We start from the raw sequence: 23,272 nt of genomic DNA on the forward strand, positions 1-23,272 counted from the left end.
CAATTTTATCTTAACTAGTTCTTATAGTTGTTCTCAGTCTGTGCATGGTGGTGTTGCACTGTGGTCCAAAATAATAATAATAATAGTAATAATAATAATAATAATAATAATAATAATAATAATAATAATGTTTTATTTTCGCTGGCAGAGTTAAGGCCATAAGGCCTTCTCTTCCACTCAACCAGCCTTAATCAATACAATACATAAATTTAAATTACAAATATTTTCACTACACTTAAAAGGTTCTCCAGCAGTATCGGACTTGATGTATGTAAAATAGATTTAAGTGAATTTTGTGTAGAAAAGAATGCTGAAATTTGCGGACTGAAATGGAAAGTGAACAATTCTGTATTCATTATTTTAGGATGTTATAGATCACCTTCAAGTAATGTGAAAGTATTAAAAAAAAAAAATTATAATATTTTAAATTTATTATTCACATCTAAAGTAAAATTTGTAATATGTGGGGACTATAATATTGATCATACGCAGTGGCGGCTCGTGGGTATTGAATTCAGGGGGGCTGCACACAAAAATATACCATGCAACTTACCTTATTTAAAGATTAGTTCCATGCGCCTTGTCTTGTAGGTTGCAAACTTTTGAATCATCTTCTTATTAAAATTCGATATGTCGTTTAACATAGTCTTTACAATGGAAAACATAGCTAATGCGGTCAGTCTCTCTTCTCTCATCGTATTTCTGAGATAGGATTTTACTCTCTTCAAACACGAAAAGCAACGTTCTGGTTCGGAAGTTGTCATTGGTATGGTGATAGCTATGCGTAGTAGTTCCACAACTTCTGAAAATGAGGCCTGCAAGTTCTCAGATAGAAGAAACTGCAAGAGCTTGACTGCGTCACTGATATTTCTGAATTCTTGTCTCTGATACAACACAGTGAGTACCGTTTTTAGTTTGTCTTTATCGAACATTGGAAAAAGCTTCACACATACATTTAAGTCATTTTCAAGAAATTAGCTTTTGTAGCATTCAAATTTTTCTTGATACAGAAGAGAAGATAATATCAGATGATCTATGAACTGGAATCGGGTGTTAGCTTGCGTGATAAGGAAGTCACACTCTTCCTTGGCTGTTGCAACCCTTGTCTGAATCCCTTCGACCTTACTATGCTTTTTAGGGTTTTCATTTTCACAGATCTCGCTGCTCAACTGTGCACTGTTCCGTATTGCTTGATATGCAGAGTCGGCCTCGGTAGCGTAGTCGGTTGCGGGTTCAATCCCGGCCCAGGTCGATGGCATTTAAATGTATTTAAATGAGACAGGCTTATGCCAGTAGATTTACTGGCATTTAAAAGAATCCTACGGGACAAAATTCTGGCACACCGGTGATGCTTATATAACCCCTGCAGTTGCGAGTGTCGTGAAATAAATCATAATTTAATTTTTTGTATGCAGATTTGAACCTTAGAAATATGTAACTGGCGATGTTGTAATTGGTTGTATAATATATCTACATGATACATCAATAAATGGAAAAAACTGAGCCAGAAATTGAATTCAGGATCTTCAAGACTACGCAACAGGGCGCTTGCCTCATTTATTGTGATGTTGTTAGATGTTTCAGATTCCATTATGGTTTGAAAACATTCTAGCAATGGCTCCTTCTTCTCATGAACAACATTTACTGTTCTTATTTTAAAACTCCATCTTGTTGCCCCAGTTGATGGAATTGCCTTTGAAACACATTAATCTAATACAGACTGTGTGGAGATCGAGAGAAGAAAGCAGGGATACTGGATAAATTAGCAAAAAATATGCGAGCTTTGTAGGCTATTTTGTTTAGCGGCTCTTTCCATTATGAGATTCAACTGATGGGCATTTAATTTCACATTTCTCCTGAATTGTTAAAATACTGAACTGAATAGACTGTAAATATTGTTGCACTTGTTATACTCACAACATTAAAGAAAATGTATTTAAAACTGCGTGCTACTGACAAACTGCTGTAAATTTTGCAGCGCCTGGAAACTCTGGATTCACGGCAAGGGGCAGCAGGGGGAGGGGTAAAGCTAACGCACAAAGCATCCGAGACGAGACTGGAAGCTCCAGGGGAGGAAGTGGCTTCACCAATCCGTCCTTGTTTCTCGTTTCGCTCTGGCAGCACCAGGGGAGGAAGTGACTTCACTAATGATTGCGTGCATGTCAATGAGAGCGAAATTTAAAAAAAAAATTCGAGTCGCTAAATAGAGACTGTATAATAACTGTATTTCACAACATAAAACGAGACAAGAGCCACAAATGTTTGAGGGTGCTGCAGCTCCACTGCCCCCCTTCGAAAGCCACCCCTGATCATACGAATCTATTTGTTGAATTTTCTAATTTGTTAGCTACTTATGGACTGGAGCACAAGGTAAAGTGGCCCACATGTGTTTCAGATTCGTGTGCTACTATGATTGATAATGTTTTTATGAGTACGACAATACAAGGTACTTGCTATGTATTTGACAACATGATTTCTGATCATCGTACAATTTTACTCGAATTTAATAATGAATTTAGAATTATTGATGATCATTATTTGTTTATGAAAATAAATTTTAATTCACAAAATATTGAGAACTTTTTAGATAATTTATTATACAAGGAATGGTTGGGTGTTTATGAACTGGATAATTTTACTGATAAATTTAATTGTTTCTATAGAACATTATTATATTATTTTAATGTAAGTTTTCCTTTAAGAAAGTATACATATAACAAGAATCAGAAGTCTTGGGTTAATAATGATGTAAAATATTCTAGTGTAAACTTTAAGAATTTATATTTTTTGTGATTAACTTATCCTGAACTTACTGAGTTATACAGACAGGCTAGGCGTAATCATAAAAACTTTTTGAAAGAAACCAAGAGGCAATTTTATAGAAATATTCTTCTTAATTCTAAGAATAAAAGTAAAATGACATGGAAAATCGTCAATCATTTAACTAAAAATAAAATGAAGACCAGTAACATTACTATTAAAAATGAAGATTGTATTATTGACGACTCACAAGAAGTTGCTGAGAATGTTAACAGATTTTTAAAGAAGCCCCCTTTAAAGTAATATCTAATTTTAATTTATTAGATGATACTTCGAATTTAGAACATACGACACAATGGAATCATTCTATGTACATGAATTTACTGAAAATGAAGTTTTAAATATTACGAGTAAGAAACTCAAAAGTAAATTGTCTTCTGGACCTGATGATTTTCCACCTATGCATTTAGTAGGGCATTTATAGTTAAACCACTTACTTATCTTGTAAATCTTTCCTTCAGCTGTGGTCTAATTTCCAAGTGAATTGAAATTAAATAAGTTAATTCCTATAATAAGGAAAAATGATTAATATAATCTGGAAAATTATAGACCAGTGATGTCAAAGCAAGCGCATTTTTCTGACCTTGACGTCATGCGCGGGCATCAAGCGCTAGGAATGGAAGGAGGAATAAGCAGCCTGTTGGCTTAAGAAAACAGTGGTGCACAAACTTCAAACGGAACGTGAAATTTTATGTCGTTATTTTTATATGGCTTCTTTCTGTTTGATATTATCTATATTGTCTGTAAAACAAAAGTATTTACACCAATTTCTTAATATTACAGTTGTGTTTTAAACGTTAATAACATAATAAAGAGTTATGAAAGAATATTCCCATAAATTTCATAGTACCTATAACTATACTGTACTAGGTGAATGAAACACATCATTCATAAAGAAAGTGATATCCCAAAAAAAAGAGATTGAGTATGACATGATAAGTTGGAATTGATCTTGTGGTATCTTTAGTCATATAAAAGTAATCAATGAACTAATCAAAACAATATATTAGTACAAAGCAAAGTTACCTAGATACTGTATATGTTTTAAGTGTAACTAATATTACATAACAAAACTCTTATCGCATTATGCTTTTAAGATGATACTGGTGCGTAACTTCCTATCATCAAATATTAAATTATTTTCTCGAAATCTGCTGGAACTATAGGACTGACGTTTCTACAACATATGGGCACTAACAGTAGTTGCTTTGTTAATTCATTTCCTTACAAACATTTTTCATGCGAATATTTTCAAAATTTTTTAATACACTATCTTCAGTAACACATATTTACGGTACTGGTATATTAGATTTACGAAAACATTATTTGAGAACTTGTAGGAGTACTGTACTAAATAAATAGGCCTATATCTGAAAATTTCACTTTCCTGTAAAAAAGTTGAAAAAATATTCCTTTTGAATAAAAAAAAAACAAACTTGTGAAAAATGAGCATTAAAATTAAAGTTACATTCTTATAATGCAATTATACTTCTCAGACAAATCTAAAAATTAACATGGATACAGTTTTAATAAGTTCTCTTCCTTTTATCCATTGAATCAGTGCTGGCCATCCCTGTATACAGCTCGACCAAGCGGCATATACTACGTCACTCATCTGTCTCTTTCCTTTCCGCTGTAAAGAGCTTAGGCTCTCCTAGGCTCTAAAGAGCGTGTTGGCGCCTATGGGCATCAATTGACATGACTGTTATAGACAAATAAATATGTGCAGTAGTTTATCCAATATATTTGAATATTGCATGCTGGATAGGCTTCTCAAGTTCATTGACAAATTAAAATTTTTTATAGTAGTCAGCATGGTTCCAGATTTGGTAAATCAACAAGTTCTGCAATTTATTCTGTATTTAATAAAATTTTGTTATCTCTTGATGCAGGCGAGTGCCTTGTTGGGATATTTTGTGACCTCAGTAGGGCGTTCAACTGTGTTAATCATAGTATATTGCTTTCCAAACTTGAGAAGTATGGTATTCATAGTGTAGTTTTAAGATGGTTTTTATCATACATGAGAGAGAGATATCAATATGTTGAAATTGTAGAAAGAACAGATAAGTGTATGAAAGCCTGCAAATCAAACTATACTGATATTGATGTTGGTGTCCCTCAGGGCTCAATTTTGAGTCCTGTATTATTTCTTTTATATGTAAATGACTTGCCTCTTTATTTAAAAGAGTATTTTCTTACTATGTACGCTGATGATACTACGGCTATTGTGAGTGCTGAAAACGAAATAGCTTTAGAACACAAGTGTAATGAATTGTTGAAGGATCTTAAATTATGGTTTACAGACAATATGCTTTATTTGAATATTAATAAAACCTGTTTTATTCAATTTCACAATGTTCAAACAACAGTAAAAATACTTTAAATATTAGTATTAACGAGCACCAAGTGTGCCAGTCATATTCAACTAAATTTCTTGGCTTAATATTTGATGAACATTTGAATTGGAAATTACACTGTTCACACCATTCAGAAAATGAATGCTGTCTGTTACCAAATTAGAAATTTGAGATCTTGTTTGTGTCACAGAACCCTATAGTCCTTTTATTATTCTGAAGTATAATCGAAATTATCATATGGCATATGCTCCTGGATGCCTTTGGATGTTTGTTTTTTCCGTGCCTATAAAACATATTATCGCACCATCTGCAGCTACACCTTAAAGGTTACCCAGTTTCACGATAAACTCCACGACAGACTTTTTCGTATTCGGTTGCATGCCATCACATTCCACCAGTTCTCTTCACCACGTTATACCAATATGATTCTATATACATTCTTTAAGAGTGGATACCTAGCTGAACGTCCTGAACGGTTTATAACTCCAAGAGGTTCGCCTTCGATCGTGTTGGTGGGTGATCGCTGTGGCGCGTCATTTTTCATTCGGTGTTCATGGTGCAAGTTAATGGTTTGTTTTGAACATGAATGTCGACGATGTCCATTTTGTGAAGTGTAATACATACATCCCATAGAGCAGTGATGTCAAAGCAAGCGCATTTTTCTGACCTTGACGTCGTGCGCGGGCAGCAAGCGCTAAGTATGGAAAGAGGAAGGGTTGTGTATATGAATAAGCAAACTGTTGGATTAAGAAAACAGTGGTGCACAAACTTCAAATGGAACGTGAAATTTTATGTCGTTATTTTTATATGGCTTCTTTCTGTTTAATATTATCTATATTGTCTATAAAACAAAAGTACTAACACTGACTTCTTAATATTGCACTTGTGTTTTAAATCTTAATAATATAATAGAGTTAAGAAGGAATATTCACTTAAATTCCATAGCAGTATAATATTATACTGTATTAAGTGACTGAAACACATCATTCATAAAGAAAGTGATATTCCAAAGAAAGAGATTGAGTATGACATGATAAGTTGGAATTTATATTGATGGTATCTTTAGCCTTACAAAAGTAATCAATAAACTAATCAAAACAATATTACAGTACAAAGCAAAGTTACCTAGGTACTGTATCTGTTTTAAGTGCAACTAATATTACATAACAAAACTCTTATCGCATTATGCTTTTAAGGTGATATTTGTGAGCAATTGCCTATCATCCGAATATTAAATTATTTTCTCGAAATCTGTTGAAGCCATAGAGCTGACATTTTTACAACACATGGGCACGTATCTTTTGCTTATGATGTAACAGTAGTTGCTTTTCCTTACAAACAATTTCCATGCGAATATTTTCAAAATTTTCAATACACTATCTTCAGTAATATGTATATATGTTATATTAGATTTACGAAAACATTCTGTAAGGCTGCTAAATAAATAGGCCTATACCTGAAAATTTCACTTTTCTATACGAAAAGTTGAGAAAATATTTCTTTTGAATAAAAAAATCAAACTTGTGAAAAATGAGCATTAAAATTAAAACTTACATTCTTATAATGCACTTATACTTCTCAGGCAAATCTAAAAATTAACATGGCTACAGTTTTAATAAGTTCTCTTCCCTTCATCTATTGAATCAGTGCTGGCCATCCCTGAATATAGCTCGACCAAGCAGCATATACTACCTCTTTCGTCTGTCTCTTTCCTTTCTGCTGTAAAGTGCTCAGGCTCTCCTGGGCTCTAAAGTGCGCGCTTGCTCCTGTGGGCATCAATTGACATGACTGCCATAGAGGGTTGATCTCTGCACCTCCCGGACACTCACTTTCTCTCGCCCTCCTGATGCACATGGTGGGTCCTTGGCAGCTAATATATTTCCTGTCATAATTGTTAACACAACACTTTCAAATGAGCCTTACTAGAGATTGAACTTGCGACCTCACATTCAAGCAGTTCCTTGTCAGATGCTAGATAACCATATCAGTTGACAAAGCGTCGTAAAATTACAAATTAAACAAATTCCCGAATGCTATTGAATGTAATATACAAATTAAGCGGTGAGGAGAAATGTAGGAGAGAGTTGGTTAAAACAAGATGGTACGACAAAACAGGATACCACATTTATTTCGTAGGAAAATGCTGCCAATTCTCAAATGAGGCATGTACTCCCTTCCTATATGCAAGCTCTTCACTGGGCAGTCATTACATGGTGAGAATTCACTCGTGTGTGTTGTGTGAATCAGAATTTAGAAAGCGCCGTGTTTCCTAAAATATTTCCTTCATTTTAAGGTGTTCATAACAAGGCATTAACTTCAACAGTCAATAGATAAGTATTTGAAATAATTCTATAGTTGTTAGTCTTCAATTATAGTTCAGTTAAATTCGATATCTTTCTTCGTAACTATCAGTGCTTCATATTTTAAATTTCAACGCGTGGTCTGACAAAATGAGATACCACAAGGTTGGCCAAAATGGGATAGTGTCTTGTTATTATGAAAATTCCTCAAGCTCGGTGTTAAGTAGGACCAACAAATAATGATAGAAGACGAAGCAAGGCAGTAATATTGACCTCTTCACCTTATAAGAATGAGCTTGCAGTAGTTGTGGAAGCAAGGGCAAGGAAAATGGTAAAGAAATTAAATTCTAAGAAATCGGCAGTAGGTCTAAGTGTGACAATATGTTTTCTGTGGAAAACAAAAAGTCGAAAAGCAATTTTAAAAAGTTAGGTGCACTGATCCCTTAAACAGCTCTGAGGAGGAGGAAAACGAGAACAAAGATGAGGCATATATTTATTGCAGCCACCTCAATTAAAATTCAAAATTGGAAGAGGGCGAATCCGGTGTCCCCAATGCCAAGAGTGGACTCACGAGGAGTGTGTGGCATAGATCTGGAAGATTGTGATGAATTCATATGCGATTTTTGTAAATGAAAATTTTTCAATTTGAATAATTATAACATTTATAATAATTAATAGCAATATAATGTACAAATTCAAATTCAAATTTATTCACAATTTACAATTGAAATGGTACATATGAATAGATACCCGAAATGAGCATATGCTTGTGCTCGGGTACAATCCAGTAGAGTCTATACAAATTTTAGAGATGTCAATAATAATTTTGATGATAGAAATAACAGTAACAATAATAATAATAATAATAATAATAATAATAATAATAATAATAATAATAATAGTAATAATAACAACCGTGACAGAGATAATACAAAGATAGTAATACAAATTAATTAATAATAATAGTAATAATAATAGTAATAATAATAATAATAATAATAATAATAAAACAAAATATTAGCAATAATAAAATAAATACTAAGACTGATAAAATAAAATATAAAACCACTTAGCGACAGTTAACACAACTTAAATAAGCATATAATAACCAGAAAAAAAATAACGAAACTAGAAAATCAACAAAAAAGTTCGTTGTATCGCAGACGACAGCAACTGCCATATTGACATTGTGTTATGCATTATTGGTAGAGGGGGGAGCCGAAGGTCTAAATCCTGACGTTCTCTTCGAATCTTTTCATACAATCATGGGAAGTTAATGCTGAAAACAAAATATCTACGAGTCAAACTGTTCATTAAAATTGACATAGAAATAATTTGTTGTGTTCATACTCATGTTTTGTGTGCAATTTTTGGGACTTATTCATTAATATTACAACAATTGCAATTGTTTATATAACTATCTCGTCTTATCCAACAAGTTTGGCAAAACGGGACACTTGCACAACTTTCAATAAACATTATTTTCCTCTTAAGCATTGTGATACAGAGCAAAGTTCCAAATCAGTTATTAAAATACATTCCTTAAGGGACTCATAAACAATAATTGTTTCTTATTCCTCTCCGTGATCTCGAAGATATTAGCTATTTCACGCTAAGTATCTTGTTTTGGCCAACTCTCCCCTATTGCAAGATATTTCATTGTGTGGAAGTGGTGAGTATGCTGTATTAAGTGAAATTATAACGAAGTGTCCTCAGGTAGTCAAAACGTGTATTGCTATTGTTAGCATTGTAGCAGTGGCGGATAGTGGGTTTGAAAGTTGAGGAGGCCAAGACGTGACTGACGAGAGTTTGCATTAGGCCTACATGTATTAAAAATATAAGGCCTGTAACATACAGAATTTATAGGTTTTAAGAAACTAAAATTAGGTTTTACATTCTATGTTTTAGGAATTTTTTAAGGATTTTAAATCTCATGTTTAGGAGTTCATATGATTTTCCGGGGAAAATAAATAAAAGTAAACAACATACTGTTAATATATTACAATACTACTGGAGTTATATTAAAATATCCGTTATTATATCTAGCTATATATTATAGCTATAAATCTAGAAACAGCTTGCTGATTCACGTGGTGATGATGCAGTGTTTTATGGAATTATTTATCAATATTAATACATATTAATAGTCTATTATGTTTACAACACTGTATCGTTATTAATTATTCCACCCGCAAACCACTCATTTAAGTAGTGCTCCTGATATGAATTAGGTATCTTTAGCAGTACAGTTGTCAGCGGTGGGTAGGACGTCTCCAAATTCGGCTCCCCTCGTGCGTTCTAGTTAAGTTTAAACACTCTGCTAACCAGCTATCTTATTGGTTGAACTGCTGTTGTCATGGTTACCGGGGAGCAGAGTGATGTAGCTGTCTCCTCTTCCGCTCTCAAATAGACACTGCAGGCTGCTAGATGTCGACTATACAGGTTACAGCGCTATCTGTTATTTTTCGGTACGAATTATTTGTACTATCTACAGTATAGCGAGTGGGCATCACCAACTGGATGTGGTCGACTTGATGTCGTAGTGAATAGTAAAATTAATATAAAAGGAAAAATGTTCGTCATTTGCTATAACTTGTCTGCGATCTTAATTCAGCTGGAATTAATATTGACATATTGTGTTCTGGTAAAATATTAGGGAAGGCACGGCCTCCCTTGCCTCCCCTGAAAATTCGCCGCTGCATTGTAGGTTGGGTAATCCTGAACCACAAGTCTAATTCGTCTTTGAAGACTAACCATTTTCTCTTTGACTGTGCCGCTTGAGTCTGTGCGATGTAAAAACCTGGCTGGTGTTTTCCGAATACCTACTACTTGCAGGCGATTTTGATGCCCTTCCGACAAGTTGTTTGTATCATGTTCTTTGTCTATAGTAACATCATACTCATTCCACAATTTCACCTTGTATCGTGAGGGAGCATCCCGACATATGTCACGAGCTCGTATGTCAGAGATGTATGACATGAATTTTCATGTATGAAATGAAATTTGGGTAGTGGACTTCGGGAACACAGATTCGAGAAACAGGCTTTGAGGAAAACGATTTTTCGGGAAACTGGATATTCTGGAATGTGGATTCGGGAAAATGGACAGGAACGATAAATGTTTAATGCTTTCATTATTTCTGTAACATAAATATAGCCTATTTCCAAATACATTAATATTTTTATTAAATCTAGGAATATAACTTCAATTTTAATTTCCTTTATTAATGTAGAACGTATAAGCGGGTACAAAAACGGGAAGAAAGACTGTTCTTATTTCTATAACACTCTACGCCCTCTGTGTGTATGTAATCTGTGCTCTACACCAGGCACGGGCAAGGTAGGGGAAATAGGGAGGACATACAAAGAGTGAGGGGCTTGAAAACAGGTTTGATAGAAAGAGAGAGAGAAAATATTACCACAGTCTAGTATATACAGTCAATATAGTCACGAAGCTTGAGTTGTGAGGGTGCTAGGAACAACAGACTGTGCCGGTACTATTTCGCATTGTCTGTAATGAAGCGATATTAGCGATCCTAGTGGTTAGCAACTATTTATGGATGCATATTTACTACGTATTGAGCTTCGTGACTGTATATACTAGACTGTGATATCACTACAAGCAGTGGTGAATCATAACATTGCTCATCGTTGTTTTCTTTCTGGACGAATCACGGCATTTTGTATTAACATTTGTTTGAAGCATAAGAAAATAGCATATTTATGAAATGGTGTATTAGTAAATATAACAGAATAATTACCGGTATATGTTTGAATTATTTAAGCTAAATTTAAATTTTAATCATACAACATAACACAGTAGAACATTCAAACTAAGCTATCGAGGAAAAGTAAAACATTAATTAAATGTCTTAGCTACTTCAATACAATATACAGTAATATGAGCTTGAAACTTCTTTACAAAAATTTCTGCATTAAATAAATGATTTATCGTTGATTTTATGAAATTAACTTTTTAATAAATTGTACTAATGTACAGTAGTGGCAAAAAAACCGGACTGACCCTTGTAGCTGATTTCAGAGCCTTGTTCACTCCAGAGCACGATAGACTGGTAACCAAGACTTTCGTGGTTCGAATCCTGCCTGGGAAGGAAACTTTTTCTTGTTCCTTATTCAAATTTATTCCCAATACTTTTCGATTGCAGCAATATTTTACTACTTAATTAACTTATTATTCCCAGAACATAAAAAACCTCAAAAACAAATTCACGTCAGAAAGGGTGAATGAAGCACTATCACACTATAAGGATAAAACTGCAGCATTTTCAGTCCTCTTAATGTTGATGTCCTCATGGGGGAAGAAATTTTCTCTTGAAATTTCGGCCAATGTATGGGACCGGTGCCCACCCAGCATCGTGATGCACTTGGGGAGCTACAATAGGTAGCAAAATCCAGCTATAACAGCTGGGGGGATCATCGTGCTAACCACACGATACCTTCATTCTGGTTGGATGATCGTCCACCTCTGCTTCGGCTTGTGGACATGAGGCCAGCAGCCGACTGGTCGGTTTGGGCCCTTCCTGAGCTGTAGTGCCACGGATTATTATTATTATTATTATTATTATTATGTTGATCTTTGTGACATGTCTCATTCTTGTACTAATAGGCTTGTATATTTCCTAGGACTTAGCTGTATTCTTGCCTGATATCTGCAAGTTTTTCTGATGTGATTCTTTATTCAGAAAGGTGAACATTATTTTCAAAATAGGCCTATGCTTAGAGAAAGGTAAGTTCGACATAATGCTCTCTTATTGCCTTTTACCGGTGCATTACTTGTACAGGACTACCGGTATAGCCCTAAATCACTATCATTCACTGCTGACTCATTTTCGTTTCTTGTGAGAGAACGATCAGATCTCCCTGTGCACTATGACCACTTATAATGCAGGTAAAGTGTATATGCAGGGCATAGTACTATATTCTTATTTAGTTTACTGTGCAATTACGGATCAATCAAATTTTTGTTGATCGCCTCACATAATTTACCACAGAAACTTATAATGTTGAGGGTTGTTCGTAAGTAATGTGCTGCAGCTTCATGATCTCTATTGACTTCACCAAATTGAAGTTCTCTTTACTAAATAGTTTTAAAAAATTAAAAGGAATTCATAGGATCCTTGTACAGTAAAACCTGTTCAAGGCGGAAGTGACATGATCCCAATTATTTTTCCGTTGTGAACAGGTTTCCGTACTATTCAGGTGTGAAATTAAAATGGAATATTTTATCATTAATATACATCAGGCATGTCAAAACCCTGCACATTGTGCAGTCGCGCACATCGTGCACTTGTCTCTGTGCGATGTGCAGTTCCTATTCCCCTACCTGGAGGGAGTGAATCGGCTTGGAGGGGAACACGACAGGGCTGTACATTACCTGCAGTAGCAGAACAGCTTTGGTTTCAGTAGCACAGATCAGTACGGGTGCTCATTGAGCTGTGATTGTGAATGTGTTATGAAAAATAAAGTGAGGAGTCCACAGATATAACGAAGAAGAGAAATCACGAATAATATAACGTAACTGTTATGATGTTTTCCTCAGCCAACAGTAATTATTTTAAAATAAAAGGCTTTCATCATATCATGTGGACCTAATAGTGATGTGAGAATTTAAATCAGATTAGTAAAGTTCTCAAAATATGATATTCGCCAGCTCTTATTTCTTAATCAGCTTGTGAAGCACTCTTTTAACTCAATTCAGTAACGCTCCCAACTTGCTGATACTTGCTCTCCACGTTTTCCACATAAACTATATATATAAATTTAAATTCAAGCTTAATTTATCCAATTTATTAATAATAATGTGAATTTATATTAATATACAGCAAGGAAATGATTCCAGTGTAAAAGCCTCACAATGTCCTATTGTATGTAATTGGGAGTAAAATATTTTCTTTAACATTTGTGCACCAATGGTCCCAATAATGCTTGAGGAACAATGAAAGAGTATTACTTTGAAATAATCAGTACCTACTACGTAAAATGAAATACTGTGTTCGTTTTTTGTTGTTTCGAAATTACTGCAATATTTATATTTTCTTCAAATACTGTATACAAATCATGTAACTAAATTATTCTTTACAAACGACTGCTTTGTGAATTGTAACTGAGTAAGTCTTCTTGTGTTACAATTATTGTCAAATATAGACACTGACAATAATTGTGTTTTTTCCTTCTGCTGAGTATGTTTATAAAGTCCAAATGTCAATTTAATTGAGCACTAGAAGTGCAGAATAGATTCTTGTACATCCCTCCCGCTAAGAACTGGTATGAGCAACACATGAATGACGCAATCTACATAGACCGGCGTTCCATGCACATACACTGCACTTTCAGTGTCTGATTTCTGACATGCCTGGTATACATGAACAACAAATTGGCATGCCGCAAACTGCAAGAAGTACAAAACATTCCGTTTAACACTACTCACATTAAATCAGCTTTCTGTCACTTATTCCGTTGGTGAATCATCTTGATTAAAATCTGGTTTTCTATATAAATGTTATTGTAACTCACTCATTAGTCATTAAACACTACTAAAGTTTACTAATCTCATTCAATTTAATACCCAACACTATATATAATGCTGTACTGTATATTACTGCACATTATTATTTAATTGGACTCAGAGCCATCCATTAGAGGCCTTGAATTCTGGCTTATCTAATTTCTTTGCCTGTTCAATGGCTTGCTTTTGCAGAATAGATCCAGAAATTGGCATGTTCTTTCTAAGGTCTTGAAGAGCACTCCCACAACAGTTCATTTCCACATAAACAGTTGCTTTCTGGTTCCTTTTATGTCATCAATATTGGCCAAAAGCCACTCACTCATTATGATCTGAGTTTTCCACAACTGAACTTCAACACTATTTCACATAGACTTCGTTTCTAATTTTCCTTTCACTTGATAACTTTTACTTCATCACTTAATGTTAATGCCACATTTTACGCAACTTTTTTTTTTAGCAGGAAATCACTACACTTGTGCTCTGTCTAGCTATAAATACGATAGTATACGAGTGTGAAGAATTGAAAATCTTTGAAGGGACTCGTTTGCCTAGTCAACAGGGTAATAAAATTTATGACCGACAGGCCAACACACCCTCGTACCCTCTAAAATTTTGCAAAGAAAACTTTTTTTTATCTTAGTGACCTACATATTTCGTACATTCCTTGAAATGACATGCTGTTTCAAAATATAATTTACTTCAAAGCAGTGTGCCCAAAATATTATTTCCGTTTTGAACAGTAGCAGGCAGTTTTCATTTGCACGTTAGTTTCTGTTTTATTCTGAAAAATTACACATAATACGTCGAATTTCACCAGGACCAATACATTGTTCCGAAATAGACAGGATTTCAGATTATTCAGGTTCCGATTTCAACAGGTTTCACTGTAATTGGATGACACGTTTTTGCTCTGTTGGGTCCTATTGTAATATTTAGAGTTTTAACACTAGAAAGATGGAGGGGTAATTTTGAACCTTTTCCATATTTATGAGCACATTACTCCTATACTACATGTCATATCCAATTGTGGCTCTATGACATTTCTTAATTTTACCAAGATATTGTTCACCTGAAATCTGGACATTGAAACTTTTACAGAAGTGAAGATATTAAAAGGAATACCTACAAAGACTGAGGGGTCAAATTGATACCCGTCGATATTATCAATATGTATGTAAAGTCAGCAGCCCAAATACTCACAAGTGACACCAATAAGGCATCACTCATGAGGCAACTAAGCTAGGAGATAACGGAATAGAGTGGTCAGTTCCTTTCCCCCTCCATTGCATACATCACTGACTAGATAAATAGTACACCAATCAGACTTGAGATGTAATTATCAGTCATGAAGGGTAATGTTATTCATATTAGTGATTACTCTTGGACTCAATCCTATGCTTTCATACGTAAAGTACATAAAATTTCATACTGCTTCTGTGTGAGGAATTCCGTGCTCCTTATATGACAACTAGTAAAGTTCACGCCCCCAGGGAGGATAATGAAATCGGCACTAGTGAAAAAGCTGTAAATGCGTTGTTCGTCTTGAGTGTAAAGGAAACAAAACTGAGATATGAGCAAAATGCACACATCTGGTGTGTGGAAAGTGTGAAAAGAAGCGACTTGTGTGGTATGATTTTTTATTTATTTTATTGGGTTATTTTACAACGCTGTATCAACATCTAGGTTATTTAGCGTCTGAATGAAATGAAGGTGATAATGCTGGTGAAATGAGTCCGAGGTCCAGCACCGAAAGTTACCCAGCATTTGCGCTCCTATTGGGTTCAGGGAAAACCCCGGAAAAAACCTCAACCAGGTAACTTGCCCCGACCGGGATTCGAACCCGGGCCACCTGGTTTCGCGGCCAGACGCGCTGACCATTACTCCACAGGTGTGGACTGTGGTATGATAAGTGTATAATATGAGTTGATAAGAGAATGTACCAAAGCAAAATAATATTCCTAAATACTATCATATTTTTTAGTGACTGTACTTCAGTGGTTGAGAATAGTTCTTACAACTGCTGGAAAGAAATATTAACGAAAAGTTTACTTACTAAAAAAGACAAGAACTTTAATCCATAAAAAATATTATTAACGAAAATTTTACTTACTAAAAAAGAGAATAACTTTAACCCCTAACACTATAATATGTGACCCGTTGTGCAAAAAGGGACCTAAAGTCATGAAAGGAAATTTTACAGGAGAACAAAATAACGAATTTGCGGTGTAAAAACTGCATTTCTATGGTTTGACATCTTGCGCTATCTGTAGGCTTTTTTTTACATACTAAACTAGGACGTAGTTTTACACAGTGCTTCTTAAATACCTAAATCTTTCTTATAGTTACTAAGAAAACAAATGAAAACTTTAATTGCATTTTTCTCGAAAAGTGCATAATGTAATATCAACATTCAACAAGTAATATATTAACAACTATAGCACCTAGAACCATGAACTTTTTTAATGCTCAGTATTTTATCCTCTTTTGGAACCATAAAAAAAAAAACAAAAAAAAATTAAAAATCCGACTTTAGGTCCCATTTCCTTCAACTAGTCGCATATTTAGAATCTTACTGTTTTGTGCTACCCATTGCATTTTTATACTGACTGTACTTCTGTTGTGAAGAGCCATTATTATGATTCTTAAAAATTGTTAACACATTACATTATATATTACACAAAAAATCATTTATCCATGCATATTAAGGCAATATAAAACAACGGGTCATAATAATCCCCTCAGTCTTCCTAGGTATGTCATCATATCCAGTCTTCCTAGTGTTAACGAATTGGTTCTTAGTTACAAGGATTGTGAAAAGAATCAAATGCAATTTGTGTGTTGTATTATTGATTATTCCAGCTTTGTTTCTTTATTAAATATATACCACATATCTGTACAAGTATTTACAATGGAATAATTAATACGTTCCATCTCAATTGGTTTGTTGGAGAGCTGTTATCTATGATAAGAGAAATATGATTGATTAATTAATTAATAAGGCTGAAACCCAATATCTTTATTTGTAAGTTGAATTACGAGAATAACCATGCAAAAATTAATAATATTAATGAAATCAAAGTGTTAAGGCTGGTTCACAATAAACCGGGAATGGAAACGACAACGAGAATGATAATGTAAATAATGTTAAAATAAATGTATTTAAATGTGATCATTCACAATAGTTAATTGTGAATGCTTACATTTAAATATATTTATTTTAACAATACTTCCGTTCTCGTTCTCATTGTCGTTTCCGTTTTATTGTGAACCAGTCCTTAGTTACAAAGATTGATCAAAAATTGACCTGGACCCCACTAATGGATGTGTGCATCAAACTGCCCACAGCTGTATTTGTTCAAGAGCCTAAAACATGCTGCACATAATAATTATGTCCTTTGTGTTTATTATGCAATTTTTCCATCAATTATAGATTATGGCCTTTCGTTGTGGGGCAACAGGAGCAGTATCAATGATGTTTTGTTCTTGCAAAATAACTACAATAATAATCCAAATTGCTTTGCAGAGCACACTGCAAAACAATTTTTACTAATCTATACAGGGTGGAAGGAAAGGTAGTACATTAATTGTAGGATGTGATTCCTTAAAATATAACGAATAAAAAAGTCTAATACCACTTTTCTCGTTTTTGAAGAAATAATACTTTTATGCCGACATTTCGATTGCCAATTTTACGAAAGGGAAAGACTTGAAGAGTGCATAATTTTCAAGAAAATCTAAATGTATGTCAACAAAATGGCATACATAGCTAGTTTTTTTGGCAGTAATAGATTTGTTCTAATAGACATAATTACTGAGTAATTTCCATTTGAAAATCGTCTGATTCCTCTGCCGCACCTTGTACAGTACAAATTTTCAAATATGTAGACTAATACCTATTGGATACAACTGCAACTAAGGAAATACTGTATCAATAACAACAAATATCGTTCATTTTGTTATGAGGTGTAAATTGATATTACATACAGTAGCGTGCAAATTAATCCGAACACGACATATTTTTACATTTTCTGTCATTGTTGGCCTCACAGCTGCTCATACCGCTTTAATTGACATCTGTAGTACGTGTAATTCCATTGTTGAAGGTCTGTCATTATTTTTTTTATAATATGTGACATTTTGCCTGTCGTTTTGTACTTATAAGCATTTCAGTTGTGTTGAAGACTTAATACTGCAATCCTGTGTACATTCTGTCGTCTTCACAAATGGATACAACTCCACGAAAACGGTCTAAAATTATAACATTAGCAGAGCATTCTTCTATGACACAGAGGCAAATTGCTGCAGAATGTCACATCGGTTTGGCTACTGTTAATTCGATCATAAAACGATACAGGGAGACTGGATCCATCACACCCCAGAAAAAAGGAAACTGTGGCCGGAAAAGGAAGACTTCACCTGCAGATGATCGTTTAATTGTCAGGAAAAGTAAATTAAATCCTAGACTAACTGCTGTCGACTTAACCCGCGAGTTAATGGCTACCACTGGGGCAAATATTCACGTCACAACAGTGCGGTGTAGGTGTTTGGAAGCTGGACGAAGGGCTCGTAAGCCTATTAAGAAGCAACTGCTAACCCCTCTCATGTGCAAAAAACGCTTAATGTGGGCAAAATTACATCAAACTGGACAGTGAATGACTGGAAGAATGTACTTTTTTCTGATGAGTCTCATTTCGAGGTCCACGGCCACCGTGTTTCTTACATACGGAAAGGATCCGAAAAAGTAACAGCAGCTCATCTCCAACAAGCACCCAAATACCCCCTAAAGTAATGTTTTGGGGTTGTTTTACACATGAAGGGTCTGGAGCATTAATACCTATCAAGGGAATGATGAATTCTGACAAATATATTCACTTACTGGAAACCAGAATCGTATCCCAGCTGCAAAAATCATTTCCGGATGGCAGAGGTGTGTTCCAACAAGACCTGGCACCATGCCATACGTCTCGAAAAACTACAGAATTCTTCAACAAGAAGAATATTCAGGTACTCCCCTGGCCAGGCTACTCACCCGACATCAACCCCATCGAGAACTTGTGGTCAATTTGCAAAAGAAGAATGCAAAAAATGGATTGTTCTACAAAGGAGAAGATGATTTCTGCCCTCATTGGTGTATGGTTTCGTGATGAAGAAATGAAGAATATTTGTGGGAAATTAGTGGAATCCATGCCAAATCGTCTCAGAGCTGTTATTAGGAATAAGGGAGGCCACATAGATTACTGAGGTATGTCTTAGATCCTTTTTTTATACCGTTTAAGTGTTTTTGCATAAGTAATTACGTTGTTCGGATTAATTTGCACGCTAGTGTATTCATTACCCAAACTCACTTTCAACATTTTCAAAAATGACTTAGATAAATACACATACACAATGTAGCTGCTGTAGCATGTTTGTTCTTGAGCAATTACATATTTCTGATTTGAATGTATTGCTTTCAACAATTGCCACTGTCCAAGAAAGAAGTCATAGAATTCAACATCGCTATACTTCACATTACACTGTGTGTTCGACATATGTTTGAAAGTTTCTGGCTTCAGACAAGATTTTTCCTCTGTCCACATATTATTCAATGCTGCAAAGTATTTCCTGTTGCTTTCCGCTTCACTTATTTTCTTTAGGAAGTTGAAAAGCATTGAACTTTCCCTTCAAGTTTTATTTCGGAAGACTCTTAGCGGAATATTTATTGCATTGTATTGTATTTATTTACACTTACATGGTATTCATGCATCACTTCATAGCTAGAATATGGAACATGTCACACGAGGAAAGAAATCTCAATAGTACTATTAAGTCTTAATTATAATCACAGTCTAGTTGAAATATATACAGATGAGTTTCACAATACAGTCTACTAGTACAACACAAAGTTTTAGAATCAATACTTAATACATTTAATACAACACAGAAATATTCATGAAGTGTTGTTGAATGTCATGAATTCATCTACAGAATAGAAGGCATGAGAAATTAGATACTTCTTTAATTTTGCCCTAAATAATATTGAGTTTGATTTTTTATATGCATAGAGATGCTACTAAAAATTTTTACTGCCATATAACGCACTCCTTTTTGATAGCAAGATAGACTTGCTGATGGAGTATGAATGTCATTTTTTGACGTGTATTTATGCTATGAACTGTTGAATTATTTGTAAAGTTTTCACGATTACATACGAGGAAGTTTATTAATGACAAAATATACTGACAAGCCATGAGCATTATTTGTAGTTTTTTGATACGGGTCTTACACGATTCTCTAGATTTGGCATCCACTATTACATTTACTCTTTTCTGTAGTAGGAATATACTGTTATTATCTGTAGAATTTCCCCAGAATATTATTCCAAGTCTCATTACCGAGTGAAAGTATGAAAAGTATATTGTTTTTAAGGTACTGATATTTACTATCTCTTGCATAAATCTAATAGCAAAACGTGCTGAATTTAGTTTAGGGGTAATTTCTTTAATATGATTTTTCCAACTTAACACATTATCGATTTTTAAGCCAAGAAATTTGGTTGTTGTTGTTGTTTCTATTAGGGATGTATTGTTAATTATTGGGTTTGAAATATGCGAGGTTGAATTTGGGCAGAATTTAAATTGAATTATGTTAATTTTGTTACAATTTAATACTAATTTATTGGCTGAGAAGCAGTCACATATTTTGAGGAGAATTGTCTCTGTTGAAGATTGGAATGTGTTGGAGTTATTGGCTATAATTACCATACTTGTGTTATCTGCAAATAATATGGGATGACTTACATCTTTTATTAGGGGGACAAGATCGTTTATGAACACTAGAAAAAGTAAAGGACCTAATATTGATTCTTGAGGAATTCCATTATTAATAGTTCCCAATGTTGAGGCATATTTCATAGTTGTATTGATTTCGACTTTCTGTTTCCTATCTATGAGATATGAGTGAAACCATTGGTGGGCAACGCCTTTAATTCCATAATAATCTAATTTGTCTAGCAGCATTTTATGAATTATACAGTCAAATGTTTTGGATAAATCACAGAAAATCCCTCCAAGCTTTTGTGCGGGCCACAGGTTAAGGAGCTAAAAAAAAAAGGAGCACCTGCGAAAAGCAGGATATCTGATCACTTCAGGTACACTTGTATATATAACAAAACTAGTCACAGGTTCACGTTGGTTTCTCCTCTTGGTGTGTGGCTGAAGAATCAAGCTGTAGGCCAGCAGGGCACAGTTGCTGCTAACACTACTTCACTGCAGTTATGCGGATGCCAATCTGCGAGCTGGATGGGATTTAAGCAGTCCAAGGTAAGACGTACTACCATCTAGTCGAGGAGACGGCCTGCAAACAATATCAATGTTACAGCTGGTAAAGTGCAATATTTAGTGAACATGACTGAAAGAAAGAGAAGACGAAAAAGATAGAAAAGAAAGCAAAGATGGAGGTCAGGAAGATGAAAGAAATTTTTTTTATTTTATTGGGTTATTTTACGACGCTCTATCAACATCTAGGTTATTTAGCGTCTGAATGAAATGAAGGTGATAATGCCAGTGAAATGAGTCCGGGGTCCAGCACCGAAAGTTACCCAGCATTTGCTCGTATTGGGTTGAGGGAAAACCCCGGAAAAAACCTCAACCAGGTAACTTGCCCTGACCGGGATTCGACCGGGCCACCTGGTTTTGCGGCCAGACGAGCTGACCGTTACTCCACAGGTGTGGACATGAAAGAAAATGAGAAGGAAAATATTTAGAATTAGAAAGTGAAAAATACCTCTGATACATGTATTATCAGTAGACATCGGATTTTTAGGCACTAAAAATTGCAGTTTTAGGCGCCTAAAATAAGCTCAAAATTTGTAAAATTAGGCTCTATTTTAATGAAAATAGGCATTTTAGAGCACATCAAGGTATCATACTTATTTCTTTCACTGAAATTTTTAGTTATACACTAAAATACGCACAAAAAAGTATGTTTAAACATTAAAAAAGAATACTATATTATATTTATAAACACAGCTGCACAAATTTAATATATTGAAACTAATGAAATAATGATTATTGATATCAAGATTACTCATTTTAAGTTATTGAAATTCAGTTCCATGCTCAGACTTTATTATAATTATCTGCACAGTACACCACCAGAATTTTTTCTAAATTCTCCACAGTTAACCTTTGCCTTTTGTCACTGAGAATCATTTTGAAAGCAGAAAAACTTCTTTCAACCGAAACTGATGTGAGAGGCGCAAATTTTAAATTAGGTACAATAGAAACATCAATACTTACTGGAACATTTACACTTTCCCCCGATATCACTCTTGATACTTTTTCCAACAATGAAAATCCTACATTCTTATTTAATACGTTGTCCCACTTATTTTTAACTTTTTTCCCAGTTTCGCCCAAAGCAGAATGTATGTTCACTTGAGCTTCCTTTACTATTGCTATTTGGCTACAAAGAGATTGTTTTTCATGTTCTAATTGTTCAATGCTTGCAGGTATGAAAGAAAAGTTTGATGTTATGTAGGCAATATAGTTTTTCACTCGTGAGTCATTCAGACAATCTTTCACTGCTTTCACACACGCTGCACTATCAGTTTCAGGTAATTTATCAATAACTGTGACCACTTCTTTAAAATACTCAGAATAATACACCACTGACTGAATCCAGGTTCCCCATCGTGTAACAACCGGCTGAGGTGGGAGTGGGATATCTGGGAAGTTCTCTCTGAATATTGAAATCCTGGATGGAGCTTTACAAAAACATTTTTTTGTGTTAGAAATAAAAGAATTGACAAGAGGAAATTCATTCCAGATTGTTTCAGAAACCCTGTGAAGGCCATGTACTAGACAGGTTACATGCGTGAGGTTAGGATAAAATGTTTTAAGAAGTGGAGCAGCAGCAACCATGTATGAGGCAGCATCAGTACAAAACAACAGAACTTTAGAATCGTCTATATTACCTGAGTATAAAAACTGTAGGCCTTTATTTACAAAATAAGCAATGGCTTGGCTATTCACTTTCTAAAGTTCCTTAACACATACGAGGTGTGGAATCGAAGGTCCATTCAGGACTAAGTTTTCCTACTACCATATTTGCTATATACCTATTCATAGGATCTGAGGTTTCATCCACAGAGACCCATATGTAAGAATCACCTATATCCTCCCGAATGGAAGCTAAAGTTTCATTGTATATTCTGTCTAAGTAATTTTTTCTTAGGGTCGACTCAGATGGGATATTTTGTTTGCAGTATTTTTGTAAAAACTGTCTTAA

The 23,272-nt window shown here is 34.5% G+C and overlaps 1 long non-coding RNA gene across 2 annotated transcripts in view; it reads right to left on the reverse strand.

Annotated features, from left to right (window-relative positions):
• Nucleotides 1-19,423: 19,423 nt before the first annotated feature.
• Nucleotides 19,424-23,272, reverse strand: part of LOC138707606 (uncharacterized) — a 28,053-nt gene continuing 24,204 nt past the window's right edge. For both annotated transcript variants that reach the window (XR_011334290.1, XR_011334289.1), the window contains exon 3: nucleotides 19,424-21,337. This is a non-coding gene — a long non-coding RNA (uncharacterized lncRNA). The remainder of the gene's footprint in view (nucleotides 21,338-23,272) is intronic.

The sequence above is a fragment of the Periplaneta americana genome, chromosome 10, assembly GCF_040183065.1.
Source record: "Periplaneta americana isolate PAMFEO1 chromosome 10, P.americana_PAMFEO1_priV1, whole genome shotgun sequence".
Lineage (NCBI taxonomy): Eukaryota > Metazoa > Arthropoda > Insecta > Blattodea > Blattidae > Periplaneta > Periplaneta americana.